Raw genomic sequence first — 22,830 nt, forward strand, 5'->3', positions numbered from 1 at the left:
CTTGAGCACACCCGTGGAAGCTGGCGCCTTGCCTGCATCTCTGAGACCTCCCTCTGAGTGCTCTTGTCTGCCGAATCCGGCCAATTGAGGCAAGGCTGTATCTGCATACTCCACACTGGAGGTTCCCCAAATTCAGCGGGCATTAGGGTCATTAAAGTCCTGCTTGAAACACAGATGGCAGGGCCCAACCCCAAGGGTTTGTGGGTCAGTGGGTCAGGGACTGCAAATCTGTGTTTCTAACAAGTTCCCAGGTGACGTGGAGGCTGCTAGTTTGGGGACCCTGCTTTGAGAAGACCTGCTCTAGTGGAAACTTCCAACTCTGGGGTAACAAAGGTTTGGTAATGCCCCCAGGTTGCTTATGCTTGGGAAATCCTCTCCCATTCCACTCTGCATGTGTCCTCATCCTCATATTTACATACCAACCAGCTGGAGAAACAAGATTCTCTTAGCATCTGAGGAATGCCGCACCTGTTTCTAAGGACCATCATCCCAGTGACCTCAGCTCCTTCTCTCCACGTCAAGTTCAGCCCCAACTCACAAGTCTTTTGAGTACACAAACTGCAGCTGTCCCCATCAGTGCTGTTACAGAGCATGACCTCCCCACCAGCACCTGAAACCTGTCCAAGAACCCCCTAACCCCGCCTTACTCCAGGTCTGCCTGGCTCTGAGCAAGCCCCCAGCTCATCTTCCATGTGGTCTGGTGTACAAGGAGCTTAGTCCCTGGTCACAGTGGATGGAAAGGAACAGACATCAAGAGACGACACTCTAATGAAGATGGGAGAACTCTGAATGAGGATCTTCCCTTTTCTGTCCCCTTTGACCCCCTGGTCCTTCCCTTTAGCTTTCTCCCGAGACCCCTTCTAATGAAAAGTGGGCTCAGCAGAGAGGATGCTGCATGGAGCCTGTGTGAGAGGAAAGGTGCCCCTGGGAGGATTTGGCTGTGGGGGCACAGGCAGGCAGATGGGATTCAGTCCTGACCCAGCCTCCGAGGATTGCCTTGACATGGTGCGAACTCCATGTGGTGGCTGTGGATGCCACTGACCATGCTTCCGTGACCGCCATGTCCTTGGTGAGCGGGAGGCCGGGCTTGCCTCAGCATAAACAAGCACACACAGGCATGTTGATGATGACCAGAAGTGCCGTATTTGTCCTTGTTGCGCACCAGCTCTGGTGAGATGGACTGTGTATTTCTGCAATTCTTTGTCTCTTTCCGTTCTCTTTCTCCCCCAAATAATCAAGGCCAAGTGTGTCCACAGTAACTGCCCACACATGCCCAGCTGTGCCTTCCCTACAGCCTGCATCATTACCAGGCAGAGTCTGCCTGGCGCTCAGCTTGCAGCAGAGCTGCTGGTGCACAGAGCAGAATAATATCCTGCTTGACTCCTCCTTGCTGTGTGGGCTCAGCGAGGCTCACAGAAGACAGGCTTGTTTGTGTCTGGAAACTCAGCAGCTGCAGCTCAGGGACTCCGAAAACAGATCTGCAGGGAGATACCAGGCTGTTGCTCCCCCAGCCCACCACGACCACGCTTGTTGCCCAGAGGAGGGAAGACTGACTTTCCTCTGCTGACAGCTTGCACCCTCAGCAGGGGTTCCTCACCAAAGTGGCACCGGTACCTCCCCTGAAACTCCCTGAGGCCCTGACCCTGACTTGGCAGGTAACTTGGTCATTCCTCTGGGCCCTCCGAGCTCCTGGCGGAAATATTTCAAAAGTGGCCCATTAGCCTCAAAGTTTATTTCCAACCTTCCATCCTTGAGATGAGTGAGTCCTTGTCTAGGGTTATTCTCTCCCCTTCTTTTCCCTGTAGCTGACCAGAGGGTTTGGGAATTCACAGAAGTATGCTATGTCACTGTCCCCGGCCAGCTTTGGAAAACCAGCCCTCTCTCCCAAGGTGAGGGGCTCATCTTCCCGCCAGCTCCACGTGATGCTCTTTGAAGACATCCGCCAGGTGTTACATCCTTCGTTTGGGGGCTTTTTAACCACGTATGCCCTTTTACAGAAGACTGTTCCCCCTTAGCATCCAAACGTTTGTTCTTCTTGCTTTCCTCTGGGGCCCTCTTCAGTTTTACCATGCTTCCCTCCACCAAAAAGAAAAAAATGACAGGAACAATAGGAAAGTCCTTCAGAGCATGTTGTCTTGTGCTTTGTCGTGTGATCTCCATGTGGTCCAGGAAAACTGAGTGGCTTTGTCACAGCTGTGTTCTCAGATCTGCAAAGTAAGCTGGGGCCTCTGCATATGGTCCGAGAACCCCATGTCTGAGTCTCCCCTGGTCTCAAGGAAAGGGGCTCCAGAGCCCCAGTGATATCTGCTGTGTGGGCTCAGATCCCCCAACCCCTCAGGAGGCAGCCGCCTCCCCTTGACTATTCGGGAATTAGGACCGGTTTGATTACAAGAGTGAATACAATGTGGAATTTACCAGAGTATCAGGTGCAGTGCTATCCTTGGAATTCGAGATTTCTCCTGACACAGCTGCATCACTGCCTTTTGCCTCTTGGGTGAGTTGAAGCTAAATTATTAAATACTTGGCCAAAGTCAAAGACAGGACACGGTGAGCATGATGAAGGCCATGAGAACTGAGTGCCAGGCAAGAATGCGTCCACACCCCGACCCCGGCCTCCTCCACCCTCTCCCAAGTGCAGAGTGGAGAGACCTGTACCCACAGCAGTCTCCTCCACCCCTAACTCCACTGGGGCACTGGATCCTCAGCCACCCCAAGGCCCTGAGCAGGCTGCCCGTGTGTCCTGTGAGGAAGGAGTGGAGGGCACAGAGGCAGTAGCACCCTGCCCTGTAGAAATGCAAACTGGGGTTGGCCGACCTGTGGGGGCTGTGACTGCAGGACAGTATGTCTTTCTGAGAAAGGTCTCTACTAGCACGGCATGTTTCCCCACCCCATCCCGGTCCTCTGGCTGAGCTTGCAGCTTCAAGAAAACTGCCCATGGAATGTGAGAAGGAGCAAGGGCACCAACCTAAGTTGATGATTTTGCTGGTTCAATCTAGTTGATCCATGCAGACATACTGTGGTCAGATCAACCTTACATAAGAAACAGTTCCAAACAAAACAACATGAAGCGCGAGGGGAACGAGAGGTTGACAGCACGGAGCAAGCAGGGCAGTTGGGTTGCACCCCTGCCTGGAGGGCACCTCATGAGCCCCTCTCAGGCACCTGTCTGCTTGCTAGGTCAGCACCTCCCCACAGCCAGGCCAGGCTTATAAAACAGGTGCACCCTGGGACAGCTCAGTTCCTGCTTCTTCACAGGGGGACCTCTCTGATATCCCACTGGGAAGGTAGTGGGCCTTCCCGGCTGAAAACTGAGTGTCAACCAACCCACAACCCAAAACTAGACCCTGCTCAAGTACTGGGAAGAAAAGATGAGACCCAGTGCCCAGTGGATCCTGAGCTGAGATGCTAGAGCTGGGAGAAAAGCCCTCAAATGCACCTGTCCCTTTAGGACATATGTTCCCTCAGGCCTAGGACTCGGCAACAAGAGACAGGAAAGTTCTGGCTGGCTTTCCATCTCCACCAGCTGCCCAGCCCATCCCTGGCAGACGCACAGATGCCCCCAGGAAAGGAGAGAGAAGAGGAGTCTTCCCCAGCCCTCACTGTTCCTCATTCCAAACACTCTGTGAGTCCCAGCACACTGGAAGAGTGTGTCTCAGCCAAGCACAGCTTCCTGTTTCTAAGAAAGGGAAGAAAAAATAGTTGAAAGGGTTTTTGGGCCATGGAGAGCTTCAGTTTCTGGTAACACAAATGAATCAGACACAGATGAAAGAATTTTCTCCAGAAGTAAAGAAAGATGCTATGAGTTCCTCTTATTGGACCAGAAAGTGGGGGAGGATAGCTGAGAAGGGAGATGCATCCAAGGCTGAAAGGAGGGAGAAAACCATTGTGAATGGTAGATCAAAGAAAGGGTCTGCTGACGACAAAGGTCAGCGTGGACCTCCCAAGGGCACATCCTGAACTTGCTTATTACTCAACTTCTTCACCTCTAAAGTCATAGATTTAAATATTATGTCCCCCAACCACAATCCTTCCAGACCTTTCATGCTCCCTCAATACTTATTTAGGGACCCCAGACCCTTGACCACCCCCGTATCCACATCCGCATCTTTATTTCTCCTCCATCTGTATCTTTCCCTGTGCATATGGAGTCCATGTTCCAGCACTTCAAGCTCCATCCTGCCAACATCTCCATCTTCCTTGCCCTACTGACTGACAGGGGCTCCACAGTCTCCCAAGGAGACCACTGCACCCTCTGCCCCAGGCTTACCATCATGCTGATGACTCTGACAACCAGGGTCCATGCCACTGAACTCAAGGGCCACCACGAAGTCAGCATGTCCAGCAGAAGCTTTGACTAGCCACCCAACAAGGCCTCCCTCATTAGTTCTATCGCTGATCCTGTATAAAATTACCTTCCACTTTCTTCACTCTCCTGATGAGTTCATGATCCCACCATGAGTGGATCCTCACCTTTCCCAACTCAGCAGAACTCAACCCTACATCACCCCTGATTTGAGGAGAAAGGAGACACAGTCTCGCTGTTGACCAGTCAGGCTACAGACCTGAAGCTAGAGGAACACCCTGATTTTATCTTATTTTAGAACCAAGAAGCATATTCCAGTAACTCTCCAGTGTATAGTAGAGGGGGTATTTGGGACCTTATTAAATTAATCTCCCAGGTCCTCTGGGCGTAGCACATAGGCTTCCAGGACTCCCCACCCCGTCACCCTTGCCTGCCCCTCTCCGTTCTCCACCCACCCAGAGTCCTGCCTTTCCTTGTGCTTGCTCCCCGACATCATTTATCAGTTAGTCCACACCATCTGCTGTCACTGCTGCGTGGACCTGGATCTTCAGATCTCAGGGTGGATGAGGGGAAGCTGGACAAGCCCTCATGGGGACACAATCAAGGACAACAATGACAGCAGCCTCCCCATGCTTGCCTATCTCTGGGGCACTGTGATGCTAGAAGAATGTGTCCTTCTGCTCCATCTGGAGTTATGTTACCAAAGATCCCTCTATTTTTCTAGTCCCCGGATGTGCTAGATCTCAGAAAACGGATGGGATTGAAAAAAAAAACAAACCCTGCCCACAAGAGAATGAAAGTCATCATACAAGTAAAGCACAGTATCTTGCCACCAGTCTTCAGGTCTGACCCATAGCTCTACTTAGTCTTTTAAAACTATCTTCTTTTCCTGTTTCTGTTGCACTGAGCTATTCTCTCCAGGTAGAATCAGTTCCTTGCAGACCCCACAGCCCTCTCCATCCTCAGGTCCTCAGCCCACGTCTATTCTCCCTCTTCCTGAAATGACCTTGCTCCCTTTTTCTACTCCCCCAACTTCAGCAACGTCCTGCTTATTCATAAATGCCCAGATTCAAGGTCACTTAGTCAAGGAAGCCCTCAGGTTAGGTGCAACACGCCACGGCCTCATGTGCTTTGCTTCGCAGACACTAAGCTGGACCACAGACCCCGTGAGGCCAGGACCACACTCTGGGTTCACTGCATCACTGGCGTCTGCTGCTTGTCGAGCAGCAGGCACTTAATAAATAAGAAAACAAACCATCGAGTTATTTCCATCTTACAGTGTGTTTACAGCTCCCCACATCCCTCTGTTCCTGCCACTCTCCTAATCCGCTACCAAGCCGCTCTCCCACAGCCCCCACCGGACTGCTTGCGAGGCCGACGATGACCTCGCTCAGTCCCGCAGACGTCCCTCTCTCCTGCCGCCTGAGTCCTCACCTCCTTTGTGGTTCCTGTCCCCCAGTCAATCCTAACTTGTGGAGACCCTCAGGGTCCTACTCATGCTTCCTGGGGCATCTCATACACTCCCACGCTCATGGTTTTTTCCAACATGCAGATCATTCCCAAATTCAAATCCTGAGACTGTGTCAGGGGTCCCCAAGGCCACCTCATCATCAGAGATTCACTAAATGCGCAAAGCTCAGTGCAAATTGTGTTTACAGCTGAGATTTATTACAGAGACACAGGGAGGATAGTGGCCGGATCGTAAGGACAGAGATACAGGTGGGTCCAGAGGAGTCACCATAAGGCTTCCCTGTGCTCACTGCCCTCACTATGACGCCACACGGAGCTCACTCTTCCCCAAATACATGCCTGTGAGGTGTCAGCACAGGGAAGCCGAGCAGGGACTCAGAGCTCAGGGCTGTCCCTGGGGGCTGCTCACATAGGTACACTCTGCCTCACACACCAACATTCGAGACTCCCAGAAGGAGAGCAGGTGTTCAGCATAAACGACATGGTCTGCACAAACAGTCCAGGCACCGAAAACCAGCCTTATCAGTTGGTGATGGTGATGGTGACATTTTGAGAGCCCAGTTCCCAGACGCCGGCCGAGGGCCAGCCTTGTGACAGGCCTCTCCAGGGACAGCGGCCCGGGCCTGATGTGTCCCTTCCTTTCTGCACTGGCTGGATCAGTCTCCTGAACCATGGGTCCGTGTGTTTACAGCTCCCCACCAGACTCAGTGCCGCAAACTCTCCCTCTCCGGGCTGCTGAGCCTGTTGCCTGTCTTCCGTTCCCCTCCCGCTCCTCAGCCATCCTGTGCAACATATGAGCAGGTGCATATGAACCTGTATGAACCACATCCAGGTTCCCACATGAGCCACATCCCTCTAATCCGCCTGCTGCTCAGGACCCCCAAACCTAAGTCAGCATCCACCGTGTATCCCACCCCTCCCATCTGATTCTCACATTATTCATAGTTTTTGTTGGAAGGAAAGCTATGACAAATCTAGACAGCATATTAAAAAGCGGAGACATTACTTTGCCGACAGAAGTTCGTCTAGGCAAAGCTGTGGTTTTTCCAATAGTCATGTATGGACGTGAGAGTTGGACCATAAAAAAGGCTGAGCACCTAAGAATTGATGCTTATGAACTGTGGTGTTGGAGAAGACTCTTGAGAGTCCCTTGGACTGCAAGGAGATCAAACCAGTCAATCCTAAAGGAAATCAACTCTAACTGTTCATTGGAGGGACTGATGCTGAGGCTGAAGCTCCAATACTTTGGGCCACCTGATGCGAAGAGCTGACTCACTGGAAAAGACTCTGATGCTGGGAAAGATGAAAGGTGAAAGGAGAAGGGGACAGCAGAATGAGATGGTTAGATAGCATCACTGACTCAGTGGACATGAATTTGAGCAAATTCCGGGAGATAGTGAAGGACAGGGGAGCCTGGAACGCTGCTGTCTATGAGGTCGCAAAGAGTCAAGACAGTACTTGTTGACAGAACAACAATAACAAATCTTTTAAATACAAACATTGGATCATTTCACTTCTCCATTAAACCCTTTCATGGCTCTCAGATGCACCGAGCACATAAATGTAACCCTCTCAACAAGATGTGCCAGTTCCCAAGTGACTGTCACCCAAATTCCCAGCGACACTGTGTATTGTCAGCTTCTCCCCAAACCCTGTGACCCCAGGCCTCGCACACCCTCCCCGAGGCTACAGTGCTCTTTCTTCTGCTCAACCTGCTCCCTCCACTCATCCTTCAGGCTGAAGACTGAAGTCACATCCTCAGAAGTCCTCCCCGTTTTCCGTTGTCTAAATGAGGCCTGACTGCTCTCTTCCAGTAACTGTGGATGTCTGCGAGGAGTATTCGTCTGATGCCTCCTTCAAGCTCCATGGAGCCAAGACCCAGTGTTTGCCCTGGATTTCCAGAGCCAAACCAGTGCTGAGAAACGGCTGTGTGCTTCTCCATCTGGGCAGGCTGCCATGACAAAGCCCTGGAGATGAGGGGCTTAAGGAACAGGAATCTGATTCTCACTGTTTCAGAGGCTGCAAGTCCGAGACCAGGGTGCAGTCATGGTCAGTTCCTGGTGAAGACCCACTTCCTCACTTGCCAACGGCCACCTTCCCTGTGCCTTCCTAGGGCTTTTCCTTGGTACATGCTCACGGGGAGAGGGAGAGAACTTCCTCCGAGTTTCTTCATAATTCCCTCCTCCTGCAGGACAATTCTTGAGGTCCTCAGCACAGTTTCTGAGCTTGCACACACCCAGCCCACCTCTCAACATGGTGTATCTCTCAGCAGCGCCCCTGCGAGGCTCCCTCTTCTCCTGCAGGAGTAGGTCTTGTGCACCGGCTGCCCTCACATCCCTGCCTCCTACAGGGCAGTGCTCTCTGTGGGGTCAGCAGACTGCACCCACAGCTCCTTCACACCTTACTTTCCTGCATCAGGGGTGGTGCATTCAAGGAATCCTTGTGAGCGGATGCAGCAAACCTATGCTCGTAGGAGCTGAGGTACTGCCAGAGACACATCCCAAGGGAGGAAAGAGCCAGGCCAGTAAGCCAGAGGGCAGAGACCAGCTCAGTGTGCTCACTCAGCACGGGGTCCAAAGCCTCTCAGTCCGTGGCGGCTGTGGGGCACTCCCACGCCCACTGGTGGAGCAGAGCTGGCCCACCATGCCACCGCTTCCACTGACTCTGGTATCTGTCCTCCCCAAGTTCTGAGCGTGGCTACTGGTGAGTGAGGTACACAGTGGACGCTTCTTACATAGAGGTCCTCCCTCCCTCTTCCTGATGCCCCTCTCTAGCCCACCCCTGACTCCACATCACACGTGTGCCTCCTGTCCTCCACCCCCCACCATTCTTTCCTCCTCCTTGGACAGCTGGCATTGCCCTCACTGTGTTGTATACCACTCCAGGGGATCCATGTGGATAAACTGGTCCATCATCCCTTATGTCTGAAGAGCCTCAATCTATCTAGTGATGGAAATAAAAATTGAGAATAAATTGCTAGCACCTCTGCCATATTCCAAGTTGAAAGCTCACTTGGATGTCACACATGTGGCAAAAGGGTGAGCGTGTGTATTAGAAAAGCAGCGGATGGAGTGTTAGGTGACCTGGCTTCCAGCTTTGTGTCTGTCATTTAACAACAAAGTGAACTCCGGCAAGCCACACAGTCCCTCTGAGAAAAGCTCCTTCATGGAGAAAATGTCCTGCCAACTGCAGAGCATTTGTACAAGATTTAGATGAAAGAATGCTATGTGAAAGTGCACTGCCAATTATCACATGCTGCAGAAATGTAGGGAATTCAATACGCTAAGTCTTGGGAGAGTGGACTTGCTGGATCAGGATTTTGGTTACAATTCAATCCCTGGGTTGGAGAAGGATGTAGGCAGAGAAGGACAAAGAAAAGCAGGCAATTACCTAGCTTAGTGAACACCAGAACTGGTAGCATAAGTCCTTTATGTGATGACAAGTTGATGGGGATTGGGCGGAACCAAAGAGCCAGTCTGGACGTGCCAGCTCCAGTGGTCCAGGGCTTCACCTCCAGTGACAGACTGGGCAGATGTTCAGAGGGTGGGCCACACTCCTCTCCCCTCCAAGTACTGAGCCTTGGGAAATAAACACAAGCTCTGAGGATCAAATAAACTGATTTGTATTTTTATTACAATAGCAAAAGATTAGAAACTACCAAATGCCTATCATATGGGACGTGTTAAACAAGTTATGGAAATTCACTCAATGATACACTACACAGCCATTTTAAAAGGTGAAAAAAACAAAAGGATGCTGAACCATATAGAATGCTACCAACCGTGGGGAAATATATGATTTGTTTGCTAATGTACATTTAAAACATGTGCAGAGGACCCTAGTGGGCTCTACAGAGGGGACTAAGAAGCTAAGGGGCAGGAGAGTGGGAAGATGTTTATGCCCGTTGTGCCGTCTGCATTTTGAACTATGTGACTGTGAGACCGCCTGCCCTGTGTGCACCTGTGTGTGCAAGCATGCATGTGTGCATGTACATGCGTGTGTGTACAGCTTTATTGGACTGGATCAATGTCTTGAACCTGAAGCCAATGGATTCTCTCCTTCCTCACACTTGGGTCTCCACCCTAATTTCAGGCCCTATGACCCACACATGCAAAAATCAAATCCAGACAGAAACATGCATGATAAGAGTAACAGAACACGTGCTGTCGGTCCCTGGGAAGCAGCCCAGGGCTGTGGACAGCAGTGCAGTTCTCCCAGTCTCAACAGTGGGAAGAGAGGGCTTGGACGTTTCTCCAACCGGATGGCCTTTCCCTGCCGTGTCAATGTAAACAGCAGGCTGACAAGCATCCACCCTAACAGTACAAGAAAAGTCAGCATCAAGTGGAGGAAGAAAAGACAGACCACATGTGTGAAATGGTTGAGGTTGGGGAAGTGGGTTCAGAGAAGGAAGCTGATCAGAGTCTGCAAAGCTAAGTCAAAGGATTCTGAGAAAAATTAAGTGGTGTCAGGGTGTCATGGGTCACAACTTCCGCGAGGGCCGAGGACCCAAATATTTTATATTGCATCCATTAGTAAGATGGAAGCATAAAAGGGATGTAACTTTTGATCTGGCGTAATGAGCAGGTATGCTGACAGGATGGGAGCTTGATTCAGTCTGGTTCTAAGGAAGCCCCTCCCTTTCCTGGTCCCTCACTGCTCCTCACTGCCTTCCTGCTCCCCACTTGGTTTCGGTGTTCCAGCATTCTGTTTTACATTTGGCTTTGTTCAACCCCTGCATCTGCTTAGCTAATTTCTGCTTAGAAGCTAAAATGCCAAGAAGCTACATGAGAAGACAGGGCCTGGGCAGGATCAGAACCGCTAGAGATTTTGCCACCAAGATTGCCAGGAGAGCTTTGCAAATGGAATCAATCTGAATGCAGCTGATGAGAAACATGTGAATGAGCAAAGCCAGCACAAACAGAAACCGTTGAGTCTCCCACCGCAGTAGCCTGGAGTGGCTTCTCCTGAGATTCTACTCATATGGGTTTGCCTTGCTTTGCTGTCACAAGGAGGACACATGCTTCTTGGAAATGCTTCCAGATCTGCTGATTAACCCTAACCTTCCAAAGCCCACGTCTCCTTGAGCCCACTTTTGTGTGTAGTTTGCCCAGTAGCTGACTGGTTCCTCTGTTTGATATGTGCTTATGGGAGACAGGTGGGAGGTAAGTTTCGTTCAACATATGGTGCCTCCTCTTCCCTGGAATTTGAAAAGGTTAGAAAAGCTCACCCCTGACTAGGTATGTCCTCATCATCCCCAAATAAAAGAAGACCAAGATACCTCTCAAATGTAGTCAAAGAATTTGGGGCATTCTCCTGTAATTTCCTCAGAGAGGCATACCTGATGTCAGATATTCATTGGCATCATTCACTGTGACACGTCTCAGATGAGGTTTTAATAAAGGAACATGATTATTTGCCTAGAGCTAAGAAAAAGAGTCAGATGGTAACACCTGAACAGAGAAGTTGTCAAGCAACTTCCGAGGAAAAAGTTACTCTGATTCCTACTAATTCTTGCCCTGGAGCCCAGTCTGCTGTGTGTTCAGAGGAGAACAATCCCAACACCCCCACGAGATATTAACTTCAGAGAAACGTTGTTCTGGCAGTGTCTGATTTCCTTTTCCTGGTTACATCTTCACCACACAGCCTTTTCCATCTCAGTTGAGAGCAGTTGGCCAGCTCCAACGGCCCTGACAGTGGCCATTAGCTACCCAGACATTATGCTTTATCTCTCAGATGCTGTGTGTTTAGCTGGCATGATTTTGGGCAAATGCCACATGGGGATTTGGCATCTGCAAAGCTTTGGTCCAGACCTGGGACTGATGGTGATTGATGGCTCTGTGATTCAATATTTGGGAGTCATCTAGCCACCAGTCCAGAAACAATTAAACCACTGGTCAGGGAGTTGTTCTGCTCCTTAGGTTCGCTGAAGGATAAGTTAGCTATGTGTTACTCTGAGCATAAACATTACACTGACCTCGATCCAGGAATTTAAACAGTGTCATTTAATGTAAACGCTAGCAAATACCTTCTTGCTGAAGTGGTCTGTTTTCAGGATGGCTTAGTGTTTCTTCTCTCCAAAAGTACTTTGGGGCAGTGGATTTTAAACTCTTAGTCAGATCTGCGTTTCTTCTCTCATTTACATGGCTTGGCCTCCCGAGCATCAGTAGCCGCTTCTAAAGTTGAGGGAGCCCTCTGCTGATGGCCTGGGTGTAACTTCACAGCACACAGCAAGGAGACTAAGGGAAGTCTCCGGAGCTCCTGAATTTGAAACTGTCACCTGTCTCTAGACGCACAGCAGACTTTGCTGTGAAAAGTCTGGCTCTGGAAATGTCCTTTATTTCCTCAAAGTACCCACATCGTTCCCGATTTTATTCTTCCAGGAAGCAGAAGAAAAGAGTCATCTGTCTGTCTCTCTCTGCAGCTGCAGTACCATTATCCACTCGAGAACAACTCTGCTCAGCACGTGTCCTGCAGTAAAGGAGTGGGAGCTGCCAGAATATATACAGAATCCCAGCATCATGGGACCGGATTTAGCAACATTTACCCTTTGTGGTGTGTCCAGACCAAGAACTTGATGAGGCCACAACTTGAAAGAGGAATTATTCCCAGTAGCTGTGGCCTGGATGCTGGAGGTTAACAGATTAACACCAGGGTGTGGTGCCCAATCCTGAAGTCTGAAAATTTACGGTGATAAGGGCAGGCTGCCTGCCAAAGCCTGCAGTGTGAATCCCAAGAGGAGCACCTTCTATTCCGAGACCTCTCTCAACCCAGGACACACCGTCCTGTGCTTTGATGAGTGGCCCACCTCTCTGCCTATATGCTTCTTTCTCCAACTCCTTTATTCCTAAACTTTCTTTTCAACCCACAGACAATGAGGACAACTTACTCCCTAACCCATCTGACTCTCAGAAAAGAAGTCACGAGGTAAAGTGAGTGAAATACCGGCCCCAGATGTCAGCAAGGAGAACCAAGGTACAACTTCCCTTGCCACAGGCATCAAAGGGAAAGGTAAAGAAATGGCAAAGAGTATCAAACCTGGATGAAAGGGAACAAAAGAACAATAAGATCCTTTTCCTTGAAATGGCTCCCCGGAAGAAAAAAAAGAAAAGTGAAATCTCAGGTCTCATAGCACAACGAACACTGCTAACAGGCAGAAGGAGCCGTCTCTGGAAAATCAAAAGGTCTTTGGTGCTCAGAATTCTTCAGTGAGTCCCCAGCCTAGTGCAACCTGAAGTTTTCAAGAGGATATTCAGCTTGCTTTGCTTTTTCTGCCGCAGTCCCTACCTGACCCAACACATGGACACAGAGCTCACTCTCATTTTGCAGTTAGACCATTTTCCCCTCATGTCTTCCTGTTCCTATCCCTTCCTCCTCCATTTGTTAAGGGCACACCCCCCACCCCATTCTTCAAGATTGAGCACAAATGTCCCATCCTCCATGAAGGCTTCTCCAGCACTGCCAGACAGAATAAACTCCTCTCTCCCTTATCTGCCTAAGGGGTTTTGTTGACATCCTGCTCCACCCCCACCATTATCACACTTAATGATGTACAGTCCTGATAGTCATCTCCTCTGCAGTTTATAAATAAGATGAAGCCACACATTCATTCCTTCATCTCCCTTCGAATCCCCTCCTGCACCGGGTTTCCTCATACCCTACCATTCACCATCCTCATTCCTTCTGCCAAAGGACTATCATAGCATCTTTCACATTGGACATTCTCAATACTCTGCTTGTTCCATTAAATTACATTAATAACTAAGAAGATCAGGAGATTATTGTTCAATCTAAAGACAGAAGAAGGCAGTAATATGACAACAGGTAAGCAAGTTATTATTTCAAATCCTAAGTCATAAACACCCTCGTTTGTCAGCTCCAAGATGGCTCATCTAGAAGCTTCTCAAAATTTCTAATTTCTCCAGTTTTCGGACCCTGCCTTCTACATGTGACCATAGAGCACTGAGAACAATTTCTGAGCAACTGTGAATTAGGAACCACTCCCCCACCCACTTGCTCAAGATGCTTTACTTCCATCTGCTAGAAATTTGTCATAAAAATGATCCAAACATGCTATGAGCAGGGGCCAAGTGCTAACCCCAGAGCTGTGCAATGACTAGCCCTAAGTGGCTTTGAACATGACAAGTTGAACATATCCAACAGTGTTTGTCCTTGAAGATGATCATCACAGTGGTCGATGGACTTTGAGGTCTGACAAACCTGAATTCAAATTGAAGTTAAACATTTTAACCTTCAGTTTCCATACCTCTGAAATGGAGCTAATAAAATCCCTCCCTCTTCATCATCAGGTTGCTTTTAGGATTAAATGGGATTTTGAATATTAAGTGCTTAATTACAAGAAATGCTCAGTAAGTGAAAGCTATTCTTATTACAGTAATGCTTCCATAAGTTATTACATTTCTGAAAGTTCTCTTTTGGAATCACCTTCAAAGCCCTTTTACAAGTCACATGTAAAAATCATGGGGGTTTTTTTCTAATTTTTTTTTTTATTCCTTATTTTGTGCTAAAACAGTACCATCTTCAAGTCTCTATTTTATTAATCAGATTTATCTAAACATTTTATCTAGAGGTTCACAAAAGTCAAATCCACTGTTTAAAGAACAAGTGTTGCAATCACTGCCTATACGTTTCAGGTACTTATGGAATTCCAAAGACATTGTTCAAAACCCAAATACTGTATAAAAAGCATTTATATCTTACACAAACATCCCAGACCCATTCCCCACAATACCTAGTAAAAGGTTAGAACCACTGTTCCTAGCTTAATTCAAATCAAGTATCTTACTGAGCAAATATATGAAGGTTATTGAGGGATGACAACTGTAAAAATCAGGTCTTTTGAGTCCATAGAATAGAATGCCAAGAAACCCCAAACTGTGGAAGCAACCCAGCCTGGAAGTTGAGGTAAGTTGCCATTCTAGACGGCTCCAGGGCACTTCAGTGGAGGGATAAGTCTCTGAGCTCCCTTCGGGACCTGAGAATAACTTCAATTATTACCTCATATTCCAATTTTTCACTGAGTAGCCAGAGAATGTCCTTGAAAGGTCACTAGATTCACTCACAGACACTGCTAGAGCTCTGCTTCTTCAAGAGTGGATTATTATTCATTTAGAGATGGTTGGATGGCATCACTGGCTCAATGGACATGAGTCTGAGTAAACTCTAGGAGTTGGCGATGGACAGGGAGGCCTGGCGTGCTGCAGTCTCTGAGTCAAACACAACTGAGCAACTGAACTGACTGACTGAATCAACAAGCACTTCCTTGTATATAAAGCTCCTCTTGTATGTATAGCACTTAACACCATAGATAATGCATGGCCCCTGACCTCATGAGTTTCCATTCTAGAGGAGACTAGAATCTAGAATTTCAATGTGAAAAATGTCCATTCTAAATAGTACACGAGACTACAAAGAATCTATCACAAGTAACGCAGTGATTCATTGAGTAAACAGTAGAAACAATGCATGCTATGGAGAGAAAGACACCTATGAAGGGAGTGGTCCTGGAGGCCCTGGAATGAAACTCAGCCCAAGAAGAGAGAAAGGTTTTCAGTAGGCAGAGAGAAGGGGAGTGATTCCAGGGGAGGGGACCACCGCAATAAAGGCAGAGTGATATAAGAGGCCTTGGACCAAGACTCTTAAATAGAGTCTAAAGTAAGGATGGAGTGGTTATAGAATGAGAAAGGTAATTTGGGGCCAGATTGTAAAGCATCTGAATGGCAGGAATTCATGCTTAATCCTATAGAGTCTAGGACTTGACACTCCCCTGTTGTAGGCTGGAGAAAGTTAGGCAGGAGACACGGTAACACTAAGCTTTCGATGGGCCCTTTTGACATGAGCGCCATAATCAAAGGGTCTCACAGGCAACTGAGTCTAAATTTTCTGCCTTAGAAAAAATAGGGGGATTAGCTGTACATTTTAGTCTTCTGTGTTCACTCTGGCCTCTCCAACTGAGGGTCACCAGTGATGGGCAGCTGAAGTAGGAAAAGCCAAGGAAACTCAGAGCTGCTGGTGAAAGAAATTGTCCCTGGCAGTGAAATCTGCCCCACCGATGCCTGGGATAGAGCAGTGGGATTAGGTGGTTTGCTGGGCCCCATGGCATGGTCTGTGGTGCTGTCAGCAGCCTTTCATCAAAACCTGATGGTGCAGCAGGCAGTGGTGGCTGGTTTATGTTCTGAATATGAAATGCAGGCTTACGTGTCCTCTATTTATACATGCACCCAGGCCTGCTGGATGACTGCCATTCCATTCAAAGAAGGTAAAAGAAAACCTTCTCGTGTAGCACGCTGACACATACACCACGCATTCCTGGAAGCAGCAGGCAAGAAAGGGTTTGACCTCCAGCCACTAAAAGAGAATCCAGTAGGGGAAACCGCACAGTGGCCTAACAGACCACAAAGAAATCCATTCTCAGAGTGTGGAAAGCTGGTCTTCGTAAAAGCGTAAGTGGCATTCTGAACAAACCAAACCAATTTTGAAGGCAAGATGAAAGGCACAGGGGGCACCACCTGTCCCGTTTAAATCAGCTGCATTGTCAGACTTCAGTCTTATCGAAATTCTTACAGTGGGAGCCCACATAGTTTACACTAGCTTCATCCCCCATGCCTCAGGCATATCCTACAGCAGAAACTAAGCCAGTTTCAACCAAAGAGAAGCAGATTGCAGAAGTCGGCATGGCTGGTTGTGTAGGGAATGGCTAAGTGGAATTTGAAGGCTCCTAGAGATACAGCTGGGACTTCCTAGGTGGCGCAGCAATAAAGAAGCCACCTGCCAGTGCAGAAGATGCAGGAGACAGCGGTTCGATCCCTGGGTAGGAAAGAGCCCCTGGAGGAGAAAATGGCAACCCACCCCAGTATTCTTGCCTGGAGAATTCCACGGACAGAGGAGTCTGGTGGGTTACGGTCCATGGGGTCACAAAGAGTTGGACACAACTGAGCAACTAAACAACAAGAGAGATACAACTGGTAGGCCGAGTACTCTGACAAAATCCGCTACTTCATGGACCTTCAGTTCCAACCCCCAGCCTCCCATTCCTCCCGGATTCCCCACACATGAGAGTCTGTAAACAGACCCATATTTTATTTTATCAGCCACCCCCTTCCTAATGCTTTCCCAGGTTTCTAGGACTAATGCTGCCTCTTCTGAACTTGTAATAATCTCATGGCACTTTTCACATACATCATTTTGTCTGATTATTTACATATACAGCTTTTCCCCTGCTAGTTTGTGAACCGTTGTGGATGAGATATAATCTCCCTCCTCCCCATATCACCTTAAACATCAGAGATATTCAATAAACTCTTATTGAAAAATATATACAAACACTTTTTGTATCATTGGGAAACTATAAATCATTTAGGAAAAAAATGGAAACTATCAAAGATTTATGAGTGGGAGACCACTTAGGAGACAACTGCCACAGTTCAAGGGACAGTTAGTGAGCATCCAAACTTAAGGGGGCAGGGGTGGTGGGCGGACAGAATGAGACATGCAGCCTGAATACATGCTGCTGACTCCTTCATTGACTTTTAGAGCAAAGTAGCAACATAAGCAAAGCACAATATCCTCCAAGATGACGATCACAGTCAAATAGGACGCTCTGAGTCCAAACTTTGACTGGCTCTGAACCCTCCAAGATGACGATCACAGTCAAATAGGACGCTCTCTGTCCAAACTTTGACTGGCTCTGAACAGATAATTGGGTATTAAAACCAGTACTATTCAAGTCTAAAAGCAGAAGGACCGTCAAATCTGAGGAGGTGACCACCAACCTCAAGGAAAAGAAGGAAATGTGAGCATTTTTCCCTCTAGCCTACCTTCACCTTCATCCTTCCTTCCCTCCCACAAAGTCGTCTCTTCCCCACCCAGTCCTCACAGCCATTCTCTCCTCTACCCTTGAGTTAAACGCTCACTGTCCCTTGAACTGTGGCAGTTGTCTCCCACTGATAAATAGTCTTTGGTTTCCATTTTTTTCTAAATGGTTTATAGTTTCCCAAACATGTCCCACACATTCCCACCCCCAGATCTCTGTTGGAGGCTTTGTGGGGCCAGTGGAATATTTTCCCCCTTGTCCGCCTATGTAAATTTTATTCTTCAAGATTCAGTTTAACCACTTCATTCTTCACTGAGTCTTCTCTGAAATTTCCTGGAAGCGATTTCTCTTTTTCTGAACTCTCATGGCACTTGGCATCTTTTTACTGTATTTAGCACACGCTATATTACAGCTTTCCGTCTACATCTTCACTCTCCAATTAAAATGGAAATTCCTGAGGACACAAATTTTATCTCCATGGTATCATGCATTGTTAATTTCATATATGTCCTCAATGAATATTCATTGGGTGGATGATACTTGTCTGAATGAATGAGGATATAAAACAATATAAACAATTGAATGAATGGGATGGGTTTTCAGTATTTCCCAGATTTAAGGAAAGGGAAAGTCACTCCAGATATTTTTGAGGTTGAACCTCTTACTTTTTACCTTTCAGTTAATTATAATTAGCCTCATAACACAGCCTCATAACATAACAACTGAGGTCAATGTAGACTAAATGCTCATGGAAATCATATTGCCCAATGCAAGGCTCTTTATTTTATGCCATTCTGCTCAAAGTTAGTCTCTATTGTTTTTAGTATCTGGCACATTTATCATGGGATTATCTTCAGGAAAACAAGAAAAAATAACCTAGTTCTTTTTATTCCCTTCTCATTAACCCTGTTTTAGTTCCAAGCCTTCATAGAGGGTACAGATGAGCACTTACTTACAATAGGAAGATGTCCTACTCAATAGAAACAAAACAGACATGATCTAAGTATATCCAAAAAGCAAAAGTCTTTCAGGATCAAAAGTAATAACCAAAGAATTCCCTGGCTGTCCAATGGTTAGGACGTGGCACCTTTACTGCCATGGACAGAGTTCAACCCAAGGTTGGGAAACTGAGATCTCACGAGCCATGTGATGCAGCCAAGACAAAGGGAATTTCCAGATTAGAGTCTATGGACATGATGAGGAGGAAACTTTTATCAAAAGAAATGGCCTAATTGTGCAGAATATGAGGAATGACTCAATCACAGGTGCCTCCTTCAAGGCCAGGAAAACAGCTGGCTGCCAAGCGTTCCTGTCTGCCCTCAACCACCAGGATCTAGCTGGTAGATGGCTCCCTGGACTTGGGTCAGTGCCCAAGAATGGAAACTCTCAGGGCAAGCTTATTCTTCTTGCTGCTGGTAAACTGCCACAGAAACATTCCAACCCCCTGGGCTCTACCAGGAAGTAGGCATCAGATCAGAAGAGCAGAGCACCTGCTACCAGGGCCAGAGTGGACATGGCTCAGCAGAGGCCTGAGGCTCCAAGAAGTGGGAAGATCACTAAACAGGCTGATTCTGCTGCAGCAGGAAGATGTAAGGCCTGCTCCTGAGAAATCCCTGCAAACTTTCTCACAGTATGAGTTGTGAACAGCAGTTCCTGATAAAAACTCAGAAAGAAGATAGTAGCTATTAAAACCCTCTGGGCTGAGGTCTGCAACTGTGTTGACGGTCTTTCTGCATGTTAGACAAAGGTGTGCAGAAAATCAGAAAGATTGACAGGCAGGTGGGGGCTAGAGCTGCAGCCTGGACTTGGAAGGTAGTTCTCATCTGGCCTTTCTAAGAGATAAAAAGATACATGGTTTTGTGCCTCTATCTCCCCAACTGCAAAAGGGGTTTGCCTGGATTGAGACTGTTGTGCTTGCATGTAAAATGCTGGAATCCATGCTCTGTAAGTATCAGCCAAATGTCCTGCAACCACATCAGCCTGGAGTGGGAACCCCAATGGTCACTTCAGGCTCACCTTCTCAGGGGCTGCTTCATCCTGGCAGCTCAGTCTCCAGACATTGTTGCCTTTCCTCTGGCTGCAGCAAGCCCACTGGATCCCCAGTCTGGAACCCACAGCACAGAGCTGCGCTGCCCCTGCAAACACTGGTGCAGCGTTACAGTGCTCAGCTCCAACCCTCTCTCCCCAGAGGGTAGGCATCTGCTCCTCTCAGGTTGCTTTACATTCTCCTCTTGAGCTCCCACATCACAAGGAGCTTGAGGGAAGTCTCTGACTGGTTTCTGTGGTTCACTAAGCTTCCTTGGAGGGTTCGGGTAAAAGGCCATTCAAAAGGCATTTTCATCATGTTCTACTCTTCTTAAGTGTCCTTATCTTGGGACTTTCCTGCCATCCAGTGATTAAGATTTTGCCTTCCAATGTGGAGGGTGTGGGTTCAATTCCTGCTTGGGGAACTCAGATCCTACATGCCTCCTGGTCAGAAAGCCAAAAATATAAAACAGAAGTAATAGTGTAACAAATTCAGTAAAGACTTTTAAAATGGTCCACCTTAAGAAGAAAGTAAAGTGTCCTTATCTTAATGTTGAGGACATTTTTAAACATAATCACTATGCTTTCTTATTTCTCTCTGTATTGCAAGTTTCAGCCTTAAATTGAAGAAAGTAGGGAAAATCACTAGGCCTTTAAGGTATGACCTAAATCAAAACCCCTACAATAATATAGTGGAAGTGACAAATAGATTCAAGGGATCAGATGTGATAGACAAAGTGCCTGAAGAACCCTGGATGGAGTTTTGTGACATTATACAGGAGGTGGTGACCAAAACAACCCCCAAGAAAAAGAAATGAAAAAAGGCAAAATGGTTGTCTGAGGAGGCCTAACAGATAACTGAGAAGAGAAGCGAATGGCAAAGGAGAAAAGGAAAGATATACCCATCAGAATGCAGAGTTCCAAAGAATAGCAAGCAGAGATAAGAATAAGGAAGTCTTCCTAAGTGAACAGTGCAAAGAAATAGAGGAAAACAATAGAATAAGAAAGACTAGAGATCTCTTCAAGAAAATTAGTCATATTAAGGGAACATTTCATGCAAAGATGGGCACAATAAAGGACAGAAACGGTATGTACCTAACAGCAGCAGAAGATATTGAGAAGAGGTGGCAAAAATACGCAGAAGAACTATACAGGAAAGATCTTAATGACCCAGATAACCATGATGGTGTGATCACTCACCTAGAAACAGATATCCTGGAGTGCAAAGTCAGGTGGGCCTTAGGAAGCACTACTACGAACAAAGCTGGTGGAGTAGATGGAATTCTAGCAGAGCTGTTTCAAATCCTAAAAGATGATGCTGTGAAAGTGATGCACTCAATATGCCAGGAAATTTGGAAAACTCAGCAGTGGCCACAGGACTGAAAAAAGTCAGTTTTCATCCCAGTCCGAAAGAAAGGTAATGCCAAAGAACATTCAAACTACCACATAACTGCACTCATCTCACACTCTAGCAAAGTAATGCTCAAAATTCTCCAAGCCAGGCTTCAACAGTACCTGAACCATGAACTTCCAGCTGTTCAAGCCGGATTTAGAAAAGGCAGAGGAACCAGAGATCAAATTGCCAGCATCCATTGGATCACAGAAAAAAATAAGAGAATTCCAGAAAAGAATCTATTTCTGCTTTATTGACTACGCCAAAGCCTTTGACTGTGTGGATCACAACAAACACTGGAAAAGTCTTCAAGAGATGGGAAAACCAGACCACCTGACCTGCCCCTGAGAAACCTGTATGAAGGTCAAGAAGCAACAGTTAGAACTGGACATGGAACAATGGACTGATTCTGAATTGGGAAAGGAGTACATCAAGACTGTATATTGTCACCCTGCTTATTTAACTTATATGCAGAGTACATCATGCGAAATGCTGGGCTGGATGAAGCATAAGCTGGAATCAAGATTGCAGGGAGAAAAATCAATAACTTCAGATATGCAGATGACACCACCGTTATGGCAGAAAGTGAAGAGGAACTAAAGAACCTCTTGATGAAAGTGAAAGAGGAGACTGAAAAAGCTGACTTAAAACTCAATATTTAAAAAGAAAGATCATAGCATCCAGTCCCATCACTTCATGGCAAATAGATGGGGAAACAATGGAAATAGTGACAGACTTTATTTTCTTGGGCTCCAAAATCACTGCAGATGGTGACTGAAGCCATGAAATTGAAAGACGCTTACTCCTTGGAAGCAAAGCTATTGCAAACCTAGACAATGTATTAAAAAGTAGAGACATCACTTTGCCGACAAAGGTCGATATAGTCAAAGCTATGGTTCTCCCCATCTTTGCATGAAATGTTCCCTTGGAATCTCTAATTTTCTTGAAGAGATCTCTTGTTTTTCCTATTCTGTTGTTTTCCTCTATTTCTTTGCATTGATCCCTGAGGAAGGCTTTCTTATCTCTCCTTGCTATTCTTTGGAACTCTGCATTCAGATGCTTATATCTTTCCTTTTCTCCTTTGCTTTTCACTTCTCTTCTTTTCACAGCTATTTGTAAGGCCTCCTCAGACAGCCATTTTGCTTTTTTGCATTTCTTTTCCATGGGGATGGTCTTGGTCCCTGTCTCCTGTACAATGTCACGAACCTCCGTCCAGAGTTCATCAGGCACTCTATCTATCAGATCTAGACCCTTAAATCTATTCCTCACTTCCACTGTATAATCATAAGGGATTTGATTTAGGTCATACCTGAATGGTCTAGTGGTTTTCCCTACTTTCTTCAATTTAAGTCTGAATTTGGCAATAAGGAGTTCATGATCTGAGTCACAGTCAACTCCTGGTCTTGTTTTTGCTAACTGTATACAGCTTCTCCATCTTTGGCTGCCAAGAATATAATCAATCTGATTTCGGTGTTGACCATCTGGTGATGTCCATGTGTAGATTCTTCTCTTGTGTTGTCCTTGGAAGGAAAGTTATGACCAACCTTGATAGTATATTAAAAAGCAGAGACATTACTTTGCCAACAAAGGCCCGTCTAGTCAAGGCTATGGTTTTTCCCGTGGTCATGTATGGATGTGAGAATTGGACTGTGAAGAAAGCTGATCAGCGAAGAATTGATGCTTTTGAACTGTGGTGTTGGAGAAGACTCTTGAGAGTCCCTTGGACTGCAAGGAGATCCAACCAGTCCATTCTAAGGGAGATCAATCCTGGGTGTTCATTGGAAGGACTGATGCTAAAGCTGAAACTGC

General features: G+C 47.0%; 1 long non-coding RNA gene across 1 annotated transcript in view; it reads right to left on the bottom strand.

Moving 5' to 3' along the window:
• The window catches only part of LOC129548926 (uncharacterized), an 84,107-nt gene that overhangs the window by 25,217 nt on the left and 36,060 nt on the right, over positions 1-22,830 (bottom strand). The gene's annotated exons all lie outside the window — the stretch shown is intronic.

Source organism: Moschus berezovskii, chromosome 25, assembly GCF_049115385.1.
Source record: "Moschus berezovskii isolate FMDL1 chromosome 25, NW_MosBer_1.0, whole genome shotgun sequence".
Lineage (NCBI taxonomy): Eukaryota > Metazoa > Chordata > Mammalia > Artiodactyla > Moschidae > Moschus > Moschus berezovskii.